The sequence below is a fragment of the Bubalus kerabau genome, chromosome 2, assembly GCF_029407905.1.
Source record: "Bubalus kerabau isolate K-KA32 ecotype Philippines breed swamp buffalo chromosome 2, PCC_UOA_SB_1v2, whole genome shotgun sequence".
NCBI classification, from domain to species: domain Eukaryota; kingdom Metazoa; phylum Chordata; class Mammalia; order Artiodactyla; family Bovidae; genus Bubalus; species Bubalus kerabau.
The window spans coordinates 8274207-8288370 of NC_073625.1; the positions used below are offsets into that span (position 1 = coordinate 8274207).

At 42.5% G+C, this 14164-nt stretch overlaps 1 protein-coding gene across 2 annotated transcripts in view; it reads left to right on the forward strand.

Moving 5' to 3' along the window:
• The window catches only part of SLC20A2 (solute carrier family 20 member 2), a 113899-nt gene that overhangs the window by 426 nt on the left and 99309 nt on the right, over positions 1 to 14164 (forward strand). The window contains exons 1-2 of one of the 2 annotated variants that reach the window (XM_055566990.1): positions 1852 to 4306; positions 5442 to 5540. The exons of the other annotated variant lie outside the window; for it this stretch is intronic. The gene's annotated coding sequence lies outside the window, so the exon portion shown is untranslated. Of the gene's footprint in view, positions 1 to 1851; positions 4307 to 5441; positions 5541 to 14164 lie in introns of those variants that run through there. 2 annotated transcript variants of the gene reach the window in all.

A 14164-nucleotide genomic window follows, 5' to 3' on the forward strand; every position in this document is an offset into this window, starting at 1 on the left:
GCCCCGGGTCGAGATTCAGCTTGGAAACGCAAAGATTTCCCCCCCCACCCCCCGCCCCAGTTCGTGATGCGGGCGTAGGGTTACTTTTCGTATTGACTTAGGAAAGCACGTGCTCTCCAAACTGGCTTTTGCGCTTTCCCTGTCATCGTAAATGATGCGTGGCCGAAGCGACTGAAATGTTTTAAAAGCCGGATGCGCCCAGGATGATGTAGTCATGTCAGTTTAAGTGGCTTTGGGGTATAATTTTGTGTGTGTGTAAGGACTTGCAAAAAAAATTCTGGCAAGAAACATGTAATGAATTTATGTAGGATTTCAGCGTCAGTATTGAAGTAATCAGATTTCAGTGGTTGGCACAGCCTCTCAAGTAAATGGCCCCTTATCCACGAGGTTGAGGTCTTAACTGTTCATTTTGAGCGAGTTCTCTAGGATCAGCTGACTGCTGATTATAATTTGCTCTAGACGACGTAGAGGTTGTGTCCTTAGTTGATAAGCAGAGATTAGAGCTAACATTTAACATTCTACCCCGTAGCAAGTTTTCTCTGCTTCTTTTCGGATCATTCTGTTCAAATTAAACTCAAGTCTGTCTAGATGAAGAGCATTGCTTGGTGCATAACATAAAAGCTTTATTTCTAGTAGTAACACGTATTAGCTTATATACATTATGTATATATAATCATGCTCTACAACTGTTTAGTATGATTCCAAAGTTGGAAAATTAGGAACAGTAATACTGGGCAATGTTGAGTAGTGATTGTTTGCCAGACTTGTTTCAAATCATCTACACGCTTTATCTCATTTAATCTTTGGGATAACTTTTTGCATAAACATAGGTTACTCTTAAATACTTGAGTACACGAGTTGGATTTGAATGTGTCCAAATGGTGAATATGTACATTAATTGTTTCTGTTTCTGTAAAACAAGGGTGTTGGCAATATAAAATGACTGAGTAAAATGTGTTTTTCAAGTTGGAAGATGGCTTTTCAATTCCGTGGAATTGCAATTAGTCCCTTTATTGGAGTATTCAGTAGTTTCCAAAGCCCTGTGTCTCTTTTTAATCAAAGTTCCCATTACATGTCATTGTCACTCAATCAACAGGCTGTGCTTGGACGTTCAGAAAAAGTAAATGTTGGAAAGCCTTAATTGCCCCTGGTGAAAGGTCTCCTCTTACCCTGTTTAGTCTCCTAGTGACATTCCTAATTAGGGGTTAACAAATGACATACAGGAAGGGTGATTTTCCAGTACCAAACCGAGGGAATAAAAAACAGTGGGTTGGCTGTTACTTTGTTGATGAGTCTAACATTCATGGGTACATGAAGGTTAAGAATGTTCTGTAACCTATATTGTAGGGGTTCTAACCTCATTTTTCAGTTTGCCTTTGAATGTCTTAAACATATTCTAGTCCAGTACTTTGTGCATGAAGAAATTTTTGACTGGATTTAATTGAGTAGTTTGGACAGCCTTAATCAAGTTTATTCTGGGTCTTCCCTGGCAGTCTACTGGTTAAGACTACTTCCAGTGCAGGGGGCGTGGTTTCCATCGCTGGGCGGGCGAGTTGCGCAGGGCAACCAAAAAAAAAAAAAAGATTATTCTGTTTCCAGGGGCGATGGTGGGATCCAGCAGTATGCATCCTATGAGAGCAGAAGCTGTTGAAAGGCCTGCAGAGGATGAGGGAAGCGCTCAGAAACGTGTCTCATTTGTGATGAGAGCGTGTTGGACTTGACCCATCTTTGTATAGTGGTCCGCCATCAGCAAGGGATTGAGAATGCTTTTGCCGGTCGATATTTATAAGAGGTTCCTTTACCCGAAGGCATCCTCTTCCGGGAGGAGATGAGTGGAGGTTTGTCATCAATGGAAGGCTGTAGAAGACAAAGATGCAAGTGTTAATCCTTCCGCCCATCGTGACTAACTGATTCCTGCCACCACATGCATCTCCAGGCCCTTCCCTGGGAGATATTTGGTGTCTGTGGGCAGGCCCTAGAAGAAGAGGGAAGGAAGGGAAAGGGTGGGAGGAGCCAGAGCACAGGGCTTTATGAACGGGCTTTCATTTGGGCCTCCATAGCCTCTGAAAACCTTTCCAATAATACTGACTGTGTGTGTCTGTAAACCTCTTATATGTTATTTGTGTTCAGAAATAGTAGAGAATGTCTCTTTAATGTGCTTCATAAACAGTGGAGCATATTGAGAGTACAGAACAGGAAAAGTTGTTAACTTCTGTATGTTTGCCGTTGTTGGAAGCTGGAGCGACTGTAATGCCAGCCTTGGCTCCTGTCTGTGAGGCACTGAAGCTGTGTTGTGTTCCATCTGAGAGGAGAACACCCCTTCCTCCTTCCTTCAGAACTCAGCTGTCACGGGGAGTGAGTGCCCTTTTAGGTCCTGCGGCGCTGGGGCCTTTTCTAGGTCCTGCATGGCTGTATCTCGGCCTGCGGAAGGTGTGCAGTGAATGTTTGTGGGATGACCAGGTATGCTGGAATCCGCTGGAACCTACTGTCTGTGCCCACCTCTTGTGGAAGTTCCACTCGCCTCCAGGGGCAGGGAGGGCCACTGCAGGCTTGCCCTCTCCAGGGTCCCAGCTCACAAGGAGCCCTTGGCATTCAATCTTTTATGGCTTTATATTGTTACAGCAGGAGTGTTTTCCTGTGTTTTGTTTCCCCACCTGAAATACAGGCTGGTCAAGGGCAGGGAATACATGTTTGTACAGGTCTGTGTTTGAGAACTTCCTTGTTCATCCGGTATAACAATCTATACCAAGTAGGTTCATTTTTACCTCTTAAGTGACTAGTAGGTGCCATGGGGAGCGTCAGAAATACTCAAGATGCGGTCCAGGCCTCAAGTGAGTAGTATCATCTTTGGGCAAACATTGTGTACATATGTGGAACGGTATAAGAATTTGGAGTTACATAAAGCAAATAGTCGGAGAAGGCAATGGCACCCCACTCCAGTACTCTTGTCTGGAAAATCCCATGGACGGAGCAGCCTGGTAGGGTGCAGTCCATGGGGTCGCTAAGAGTCAGACACGGCTGAGCGACTTCCCTTTCACTTTTCACTTTCATGCATTGGAGAAGGAAATGGCAACCCACTCCAGTGCTCTTGCCTGGAGAATCCCAGGGACGGGGGAGCCTGGTGGGCTGCTGTCTATGGGGTCGCACAGAGTCAGACACAACTGAAGCGACTTAGTAGCAGCAGCAAAACAAATAATAACAGCTACTATCAATGGAGTGCTTAGACTGTGCTTTTGCATCTAGATTTATTTGACTCTCAATCCTGTTATCCCATTATAGCCCCACCTTTTACATGGAGAAACTGAGGCACAGAGAGATTCAGCCACGTACCTGAGATCACAATGCAAGCAGTAAGCTAGGGAGATGGGATGTGAACCCCAGGCAGCCTGGCTGTGGATCAGTGTGAAATCTCCCAGAGCTTTGCTTTATCAAAGATAGAAGTGAGAGCTAGAACTTGACCCTAGTTTCTCAGCTCTACAGACTCTTTTACAATTTCAAAGTAGTACTCACAGTGGCCGTGACTCGAAGCTGCAGAAGCAGTGCCGGATTTTCCAGGCAGAAGAGGTTGATAATGAAATGGTTGAGGGGACTCTCTATTTTGATATGACTGAAAGCACCAAGAAGAGAAACCGAATTTTGCGTTTCAAAGCTGAGTGAGGAGTAGGACACTTGCATGGCAGACTTTTGTTGAATTCTAGGACAGTGATTCAGTAGGACAAAGGGCCGTGAGTGTTTAAGGTACTAGTTCAGTGTCTGCTCATGTGAGATAAAACAGTACTGAATGAACTTGTTACTACCGTTCTTTTAAAAAACACTTTTAAACCCCTAGTGAATGTAACTTACCAGGATGGGCGTGTCACCGAAGGCTTCTGGTGCCCATCTGTCCAGTTGCCTGGTCCTTACGTGAAATCTTGACCCACTTCTTCAACTTGTCTTGGACAATCGAGCACACTCTTGGGGCCCAGAGGCCTCTTCCAACCAAGTTGTATTTCTCTGGTGGAAAAAAAAAGTAAAACAGCACTGTTGCTTTGGTGTGAGACCTGGAGGGAGGTCACTCGGAAGCCACGTGGACTCGGATGAGGGCCCGCAAATAGAACCCAGCAAGATGAAGGAAAACGGTATTCTTCGAAAGCCCAGTTTTGTGTCCCTTTAGTTGGGAGACAACAGTGTTATCTTGTGGGTGTTGGGCGCCGACAGAGTCCACTGAACCCACATGACCCCGCCGATAGGGAGCACCGCCATTGGCCCTGGAATCTGAGGAGGAGGTGCCCTGGAGCAGGCCTGGGCCTGGTTAGCAGCTCTGCAGGTACGTGTTCTGGGGGACACATCGCTTCTGCTGGGGGGTCGGGGGACAGCCTGTAATTTCAGTAAGAAATGACACGGTGCTGCTTTCCTTTTAACATCAGCTCATATTCTGGGATGGCCTGTCAGCGAAGGAGCTGATGGCTGAGAATGTTCCCCGCAGTTGTGTTCTATTTAAGTATCCAAGGCTACAGCTGGGGCTAAAAGAATCTACATGGAAGTGTTTTTATCCAACTGGCACGTTAGCCTCAATCTTAGTTTCGGCCTCTTCTCTGAACAGGGGATTTTTAGAGAAAGAGACAATGATGCAGTGATTCATTTGTCTTAAACCTGTCAAGCTGGGGTAATGGTGTCCCTCCTGCCCAGTTTTATGACTCTGAGGGTGGTAGAGTGGCACCCTGACCAACATGGCAGTGGTTTAAGCACGAGTGTGGACAGAACGACCCAGGGCTCCTTATACAGTGACAGTCACGGATGCCTCCACCTAATCACGAGATTAGAGCGCTTTAGAGCCACAGCTGGAGGGGCAGCTGTATTTGAAGTCCTCCTCAGGTGATCCTGGTACCCGTCATTGGAAGAACAAGCCCTGTATTTTATAGATGAGAGAATCAGGGCAAACTTAAATGGCTTGCCTACAGCTGGCTCAGTGGTTTCAAGATTTTATCACCAGATAGTGTGCGATTTCAGAGTTTTACGGCTGGAAGAAATTTTCCAGGGCATCAATTCTGTAACTCACTTTATGGCTGCATATAAATCACACTTGTTCAGACCATTTCCAAGTCAGATATGAACACAGAGAAATAATGTTTTCTCAAAGCCCGTCTTCTGTCCTGGCCAAGGTAAAGATCAAAATGTCAGTCACCAAAATTTCTTTATAATTTTAATGGATACTTTTTGTTAATTTCAGGAACAGCAAGTTATTTGCAGTATTTTTTATTATGTAACCTGTGATGCCCTATAACATTTTTTTGGAAACTAGAGAATATTTAAAACTGAAGTGAAAGATTGAAATTTTTTATGAGTTACTTATTGTTCAGTCTTAGCGAGAATTTTCACTACTTTATTAGAGCTTCTTTTGTTTTGGAAATCTAGTTGATTTTTAACTTTTTGTTTGTTTGTTTGTTTTCTTTTCTTTTCAGGGCATCCTACCTTGGAAACAGCACAGTTTGGCTTCCATGTCTTCTGTGGGCTTAGAGAATCCTTTTTTCACCATGTCGTCAGTAGGGACAGAGAACCAGGTTGGTTCCTTCAAGACGTGTCCCAGTGCCTTGGAATAGCAGCCATTCCCAGAAGTAAATTATCATGGCAGATGCCTGTGAATAGACTGTAGGGCCAAGTGACCCGATATAATATTCATGGAAGAATGGTTTAAAAAAAGAAACTGAAGAAAAGGCAAATTTCAAGAAGCAACGCAATGCCGTTTAGGGTTTTTGAGCAGCTGAAAGAAGATAGTTCTGCAAATACGGAGTGGCACGACTCGCGTGTCTTACATGGTCTTTGTTAGCCCATTGCTTTAGTGTGTGATGTTTGAGTTATTTTTTCCTCTACTGCTAAAGCTGGTAATCTGCTTACAATCAGAGTTTCCTTCTGTGTGGACAGAAAAGTAGTCGATATAATAGGGGAAATGGGATCTTGTATTGGATGCTGGCCCCAGACGTTGACTTTCACTGAAGAAGTCCTCGAAGTGCTGGATATCGAGGAATTGCTTCTGCTCAGTGATTGTTCAGAGCTCTGTGACTTCAGGGTCATTTCCTTTATCTTCCTCCAGCCTCTGTGCTTGCCTGCTTTTTTCTTGCATGGATTTTGGAAAAATCCGATGACTATATTTTTTCAGCTTAAAAATAAGAATTATGTGAATCACAGCTTCACGAACAGCCTTTCCTAGGATCAAAAGTAGAGTAATTGTCATTCTTTTTCAGAATGGCTCTTTTTTTTTTTTTTTTTTTTTTTTTTTACTGTTTTTATGTTCTTATTCGGTGTTTTGTTTTCTTCCTCTGTTTTCTAGAGGGAAATGAAGCATGATCACGATGTTCTGTTTTTAGTTATGTAGGAGCCCAGATGTAGAATTTACAGGAAATTTACATCTTTCCCCATTATTGTTCTAACCTTGTTTTAAGCTTCTATCGGACTTCTTTTTAGCAGTATTGATGTAAAGGCCACGTTCTTACTCTGCCCTTTCTTTTTTAGGGTGATAGTAAGAAGCAGGGATTTCTCCAAACACTGATAAGCCCAAAAAGAGAAAAAATGAGAGAGGAAGCTTTTGTGATTAACAAATGAAGCAGTTGATCATTAAGGTCATTGTTGTGTGTGTACACATGGTCAGCGTGAAAGTCAGTGTGTGGGTTAGAGCTAAGATGGTTAACAGACATGAGTGAATTGTACTGTTTTCAGCTCTTCTAACTTTTGCCAAGTCAGTTGACCTCATCAATACTTTTTCTCCTCTGGAGACTGTGGAAACCATTGTTCTTAATCAAGTTTTACCGAACAGAGAAACAGAAACGAAACAGGTTTTAAAATTTAATAAAGCGAAATTCCTGAAACCGTTTGTCTTTTTTTTTTTTTTTTTAGTATTTCCTTTCACAGAGGCTTCTTTTTCCTCCCTCCTTCTTTTGCCTTTCTGCCCTACCTAGTTATCGCCCGGTCTCACTTTAGCATTTATTTCTCATCTGTCCAGAATTTCTTGTTTGGTGTCTTTCCTTCCTGCCTTTTTCTATGACTCAGCCTCCTGTCGAGAATGCTTTCTGTTCTCTTTACCCTCGGTCTCCTTGGGCGTACCCCTTCTTGGCCAGCCCCTCCGGTCTTTTCTGGTTATCTCTTGCTGGTCCCCATTGCCCTCCTAGCCCCGCTCGTTTCTGCCACCCTCCCTTGAGTGATGACTTCTCCTGTACCCCCTTGTCTCCTGTCTGTAGAGCTCCCTGGTCTGTCATGATTTCATTGAGCTCTGATTCCTGCTCAGCACACTGCATTTGTGGTGTTTTCTTCCTATACCTTTTGTGTATTTGCTCCATGAGCCTTTTTCTATTTTCCTTGTCCCTGGGTGGCAGGCATCACTAGATGAATTTGTTGTCTGTATTTGCATGGAACCCACGTCCTTGCTGTGTATTTCCTGGGTAGCCAGGATGAATCAGTTATTATTAACTTTTCTTGGAACATTGAGCTTCCTGTGTTTTCTGCTTCTAAGAATTAGATTGGTATTCTAGAAGACTAAGCTTACTCCAAAGAGAGGGTAATCATCCGATGCTGGCATTTTTAACTTTTTATTCAAGAGTTCTTGCCATTTCAATTCACTGCCTTGCCTGGAAAGAGTAAAGACAGACATTCAAAGCAGGTTTGGGGGTAGGGGTGGGTGGAAAATGAGAAGAGAAAGGTAAATACCACAAAAGGACACATAGTCAGTTTCTAGAACTAGAAGGAAAACAAACCACAAACCACAGACACTTAAGATTTATTAGGTAAAAGGTTCCCTTAAAGAATAAAAAGTATCAGTAATTCTGAATGAATGTGAATACAAGGTCATCTGTTTTTTTAATACTTTCAAGTTCTAAGACTTGAATAACAAAACAAACTTAATCTTGTAAATATTTTATTTTGAGAGACTTGATGTCTCCTTAAGTATTAACCCGTGTCATTTTGTAACAGTCTCAAACTGTCATTAATAACCAACCCTGTTAGCTTCTTGCCTCGGAAAGCATATGAATTGTATACTTTTGTCCCTTTGGACTCTGGAGTCCTGATGAAAAGGTAGCTTTTTAGCAAAATATTATGCTGTTGATGATTTACCTTGTCGTATTTTTCCTTCATTCTTGCATGTGTTATGAGTGTGGTGCTGTGTGTATAAACTACTGGAAGTAGACTAATGTGAGTACAGATGCCGCTTTATTAAAAAGGAAAACCCTGTAAAGCACACAGTGTTAGTTGCTCAGTCATCTCTGACTTTGCGATCCCCAATCCCCTGAACTGTAGCCCGCCAGGTTCCTCTGTCCATGGAATTCTCCAGGCAAGAATACTGAAGTGAGTGGCCTTTCCCTTCTCTAGGGGACCTCCCCGACCCAGGGATTGAATCTGGGTCTCCTACATTGCAGGCAAATTCTTTACTGTCCAAGCCACCAGTGAAGCCCATAAAATGTAGTGTCTAAATACTCCTCTTAAGAACCACCCAACAAATGGAAGCTGATCATACTGAATCTTCTTTCTGCCAGGGTCTGCCCTCATTCTGATGGTGGTTGTCAGGTATCTTGGAGCCGATTCTGTCATATTCACCACTTGTGAGCAGTTAGGAAAAGCAACATCAGAACCACTGTGAGGTACTAACAGGAAATGTGTGCAGACATGCCGAGTGCAGCACTGTGGTCTGAGGTTCCAGAGATGGGCAAGGTGTGGGCTCTTCTCTCCAGAAGCTCATCACTGAGTAGGGAATTGTTGACGAGCGAACGCTACAACACAGTGGGACAAATGCAAAAACATGTTTACACAAGCAGCTGCTATCACAGGAACAGATTAATTGAGAGAGTCAAAGTATAAGTCAGAAACCTCGGAATGTCAGATACAGTGTGTAGATAATGGCTGTGTGTGTTGTGATTATGAAGTCACGGGTGGTCCCTCCCTTATTACCTGTGTGAAAGCTCTCAGACGCAGTGTCTCCACTTACAAATAGTGAAAATCGTCTAATAATCTTGCATGGGTTAAAGGAGGTAATATGTATAAGGGGCCATATGGTTCCTTATGGGCTTCAGGTGGCTCTAGAGGATGGTCCCTTACTCATATTATTGTTTAAAATTTGGCGAACACCCGGTAAAGAATATGGGAGATGAATGTACTCTTACAGCGTAGATAATGTTGCCCAAAACAGTTGGAATTCCCATTTCACATATGCTTTTATAGTTTTTAGGAAAATTTAGCTTACTCAAAACCTTATAGTCAATCTCTCTCTTTTTTTTTAACCAGTTTATTTCCCTTAGTCCACCTGCCAGATGTAGTTCTCAATGACAGTTATTTCTTCCCATAAGTCACATCCATTCTCAAATTTAAAATTTGCTCACTTAAGCATATGTAATAAAACTATGCCATTAGCTTTTAAAGTGTTTAGCTAGAGTGACATCACTAGGATGGGTTCTCATAACAACTGCTTTCAGAAAAGTTGGAGGAAGACTTACTGGATACAGACGCTTTGGAATGTGTTATAAAGTCAGTCTTTGTGTAGTTATAATCTCAATGCTTGAATTTTATGTGAACCTGAATTTAGTTCCTGGATTATATCTACGTTTTTGTTCTTTCAAAAGGTGTTTACAGTAACTTCTGTCAACAGAACCAAACTGCACAATCTGCATTTTCTAGTGTAGTAGAAAAAAATTGACAGGCTTCCCTGGTGGCTCAGTGGTAAAGAATCCACCTGCCAATGCAGGAGACATGGGTTCGATCTCTGGATTGGGATGATCCCCTGGAGAAGGAAATGGCAACGTACTGCAGTTTTCTTGCCTGGGAGATTCTATAGACAGAGGACCCTGGCAGGCTACAGAGCATAGTGTAGTGAAAGAGTCGGACACGACTTAGCGCCTAAACAATGACAAGGAACAATTGGCACAGTGATTTAATATTATTTTGCTTATGGTTGGATTCATTTCTTCCTAAATTAGCAGGTCTTAAAATATGGGTCTGTCTTAGACCATATGATAAATCAGGCTGGGTTAAGTTTTAACTGGAGACAAATGATTCTTCTGATCTGGGTTGTTTAGCTTTGTTACAAAAGTCCACTAATATCATGATTAGATTTGTCTATTCTCTTGTGATTTTGTGAATTATAAGGCTTATATTTGGGATAATTTTTAATTATCAGTATTGAGATGGAAGTACCAGCCCTGAATTTTGATCAAAATATATGTCTTGTCTAAAGCATCTTCAGTAAAGTTCATTGTTTGCAGTCAAGGGATTTAAATCAGTTTGGTTTGAGTTTTATGGCTGGTGTTAACTTGTATTGACATTCCATTCACAGATAGGGAAACTGTATTTCCATAGCAAGGGAGACTTGGTACATTACTATTCCAAAGTTTAGTTTTAAGCTGGCTATGATTAGACAAGTGGCTTTCACTTGGTATTCTCAGCAGCAGTCCTGTGGGCACGTTAATGTGTCTAATTGCCCTAATGAATGTCTAGTTGGCAGAGGCTTTGGGACCTCGCAGCAGATGGTGTGGTGTGGGCTGAGGTGCCGATCTTGTCTCTGAGTGCTCTCTGTTACAGTCTTTGAGAAGTGAAATTTTTTCTGATAGTGTTTTTTTTTCTTGAAAATTTTTAATATTATTGTTATTATTATTATTGGTAACAATAACAATTGCCCTTATGGAGTCTCAGTAGGGTCAGGCTCTTGACATACATTGAACTCTGTGCTACCACTCAGATAATTTCTAATAAAATTTGAGGTGATAAAGTGTATTTATGTAGTATATAAATACATGTTTATATTGATAAATAAGCAAGTAAATGCTAGGTCAGTTCTGCAGATCCGTAGGCTTGTTGTGTTACACTTTCCCCACTGTTAAAACGAGGGCAGAGGAGGTGATTGACCCGCCCAAGGTCACACGGACAGTAACTGGTGAAACTAGGATTACATTCCAGGTCTGATTAAATTCCACACTTTCCGTCACTTTTAAAATGTTTGCCTTTCTAAAATGTACTGCCTTTTAAAATGTTTCCTCTTGGAAAAGTTAAAGTTCAGCTGTTTTATAAGTGCATGTTATTTTGAACTAAGATGGACTCTATATAAATTCTATGTGAGACGCCTAATTTTTCCCCCAAATAAAGCAATAGTGTTCCTGAGTATGGAGGTTAGTGAGGCTCAATGTTAAATGTATCCAGTACTCAGTGGAGAAACAAAGCCAACTATTATAGAAAAGTACAAAGGAGGTGGTGAGAATCGCTAGGTCGGTGATTCGATGTATGGTTGGTCTTCCAGACTTTTTGGCATATAGATATGTATATGTGTATTTTTTAAGCAAAAATAGTTTTATACCATGTGCTGTCTAGTAACTCGTCTTTCATTTATTATATATTGGCCACCATTCCGCAGCATCATGAGTTGATATATCTTCATTGTCCTTTTTCATTTTCTTAAAACGAACCTTTTTGTTTTAGAACAGTTTGGGGTTTGTAGGCTGTTGCAAAGCTAGTACAGAGAGTTCACCATTTGCCCGTCACCAACATCTTACTTTGGTGTGGTGGTGCGGTCAGAACTACTGAGCCAATATCGCTACGTCGTTATTAGCCAAGTCCAGCTTCCTCAGACTTCCTTATTTTTATCTCTTGTCTTTTTCTGTTCCAGGACCCTGACCAGGGCTTCATGCTTCAGTCCTCATGTCTCCTCAGGCTCTTCTTGCCTGGGATAGTCTCCTAGACTTCTCTTGGTTTTTATAACTTGGACAGTCTGGGGGGGCACGCTGGTCAGATATGGTCGCGCGCCCCTCAGCTGGGATCTGTCTGGCGTTTTCCTCCTGGTTCAGCTGGGGTTGTGTGTTTGGATGAGAGAGACCCACGGGGGCAGAGCGTGGTTTTCATGGCATCGTTTCAAGGCTACATCTTGTCTGCGTGACTTTAACCTTGATGTCCTGGCTAAGGGGGTGCTTGTCAGCTTCCCCCGCGAACTTCCTCTTTGCCCCTGGTTTCCATCAGTGCTCTTGGGAAGAAGGCAGCCCCCACGTCAGGAGTGCGGGGTCCTGCTCCACCTCCTTGGGGCGGGGCAGGGGATCTCCCCACGGTGTTTGGAATCTTCCGCACAGGGCGTTTGTCTGCTCTCCCAGTTATTCATTTGTCCAGTCATTGATTTATATCTCTGCAGACTGATGGATATGTATATTGGTGTTATAATCGGATACAGTCGTGTTGCTCTCATGGCTCCACCTGTGGCCAAGCAGAAGACCTTTCAGTTGGTTCCCGTCTTCCTTGGCTATACCCGTTTTTTTTTTTTTTTTTTTGATGTGGACCATTTTTAAAGTCTTTAATGAATTTGTTACAACATTGTTTCTGTTTTATGTTTTGTTTTCTGGTCCTAAGGCATGTAGGGTCTTAGCTCCCTGACCAGAGATCGAACCTCATCCCCCTGCATTGAAAGGTTTAGTCTTAACCATGGGACCACCAGGGAAGCCCTCATACCCTGTTGCTGTGAGTTAACATCTTCTTTTTTTCACACAGCTGCTCGGTATTCCATTGTACAAGAATACAATAATATATCTAATCCCTCTTTGGCATTCCATTGTACGAGTATACCATAATATATTTAATCCCTCTTTGATAATTTAGGTATCAGGTTTCTCACCATTGTAAACAATGCTGTGATGAGCAGTCTTCAAAAACTGTACTTATGAAAACGTTGTTCGGTCATCCTGGAGCGGTTGCTGCATTAAAGGGCCCGCCAGTGTTACGTTTCCAGTGTCCCTGACTTTCTCTTAAGGCTCTCTTAAGCAGATTTCTGAGGAGTGAGCGTTTTCACCTGACCTGGGAACACAGTGGTGTGTTTATCACTGTTGTCGCCTCCCTTTTTGCTTTTTTTTTTTTTTCATGTGATCGGGGCTGGTTGGTGCAGGTGGCACCAGAGGTCCCGAAAGCTGCTTTGAGAATTAATCTCCATGTCTCTGTCACCCCAGCCTTATCTGTCAGTTTATGGCCAATCTTGTTTAAAACTTCCATCCACTCCCACCACCCCCACCACTGTATTATTTGCATTGAATTTATGGATGGAGTGATGAAGGGCAGAAAGTTTCCTCTTGCTTTTTCTAAGCCAGACTGAAGCCAAGCCTCACTGCATTACTGTCTTTAAAACTGTTTCATTGCAGACAAATACTCATCTTGCTCGTCCTTGTGGTCATTGTATGCAGATTCCTGTCTTCTGCTAACCTCATTCAGATTATCTTGCCTGTCTTTTGACAGGATTGCAGACTTTCCCTTTTCTTCCATGAGTAGGCTTTGTTATAATCACCTTTGTTTTCCTCTCTGTTTGTGGTATTTCTGAATTTTGGCTCACTTTTATCTCCTATTTTCATTCATCGAGCACCTTTTAAAGAAGCGTCACCCTTCTTCTCATTTCTAAGCAGAAGTTAAAAGGAAAATAAAAAAAACCCACAGTTTCGAATTCTTCTCTGGTCGAGTGCATCCAGTTATCCCAGGGCTAATGTGTATCGTGGGTTTTAAATTCTTAGAAGACGCAGTTTCAACCCAGTGTGCTGTGAATGTGGGGAGCTTTACATCTGTAACATTTCACCTACTCTGCCTGTTTTACACTACCTTTTAAACCCTTCTTGATAAAGTAATAACTCTTCGTTTCCTTAAAATCCTCTCTGCTTTGAGATGGTCTTTTCTTAACTGTGATATCATTGCTGCGTGCCAGCTGCGTGACCTTAAATGCATTTCTTACCTTCTCTTTCTGTTTCCTCATCTGAAAGTGAGGCTTTTCTGCAGCAGCCACCTCACTGGACCGAGTGTTGACTGGACGAGATCTGCTGTAGTGCCTGGTGTGTGATATTGCAGATATACTCTGTAAGTATTCCCGCCATCTTTTCTTCTCCAGTTATCTCACATACCTCCCTTAACTTGTCTATGAACGTAAAACTGTTAGTTGCTCAATTGTGACCAACTCTTTGTGACCCCAGGTGTTATAGACCCTGGCGGGACTGCAGCCCGCCAGGCTCCTCTGTCCATGGGATTCTCCAGGCAAGAATACTAGATCGGGTTGCCATTCCCTTCTCCAGGGGATCTTCCCAACCCAAGGATCGAACATGGGTCTCCTGAGCCACCTACATTAATTAGATTAAGAAAAATGGTTTATCGTAAGTAAGCTTATGTTTCCTTCAAACTCATTTTAAACTTTTTGTCTTGAAAT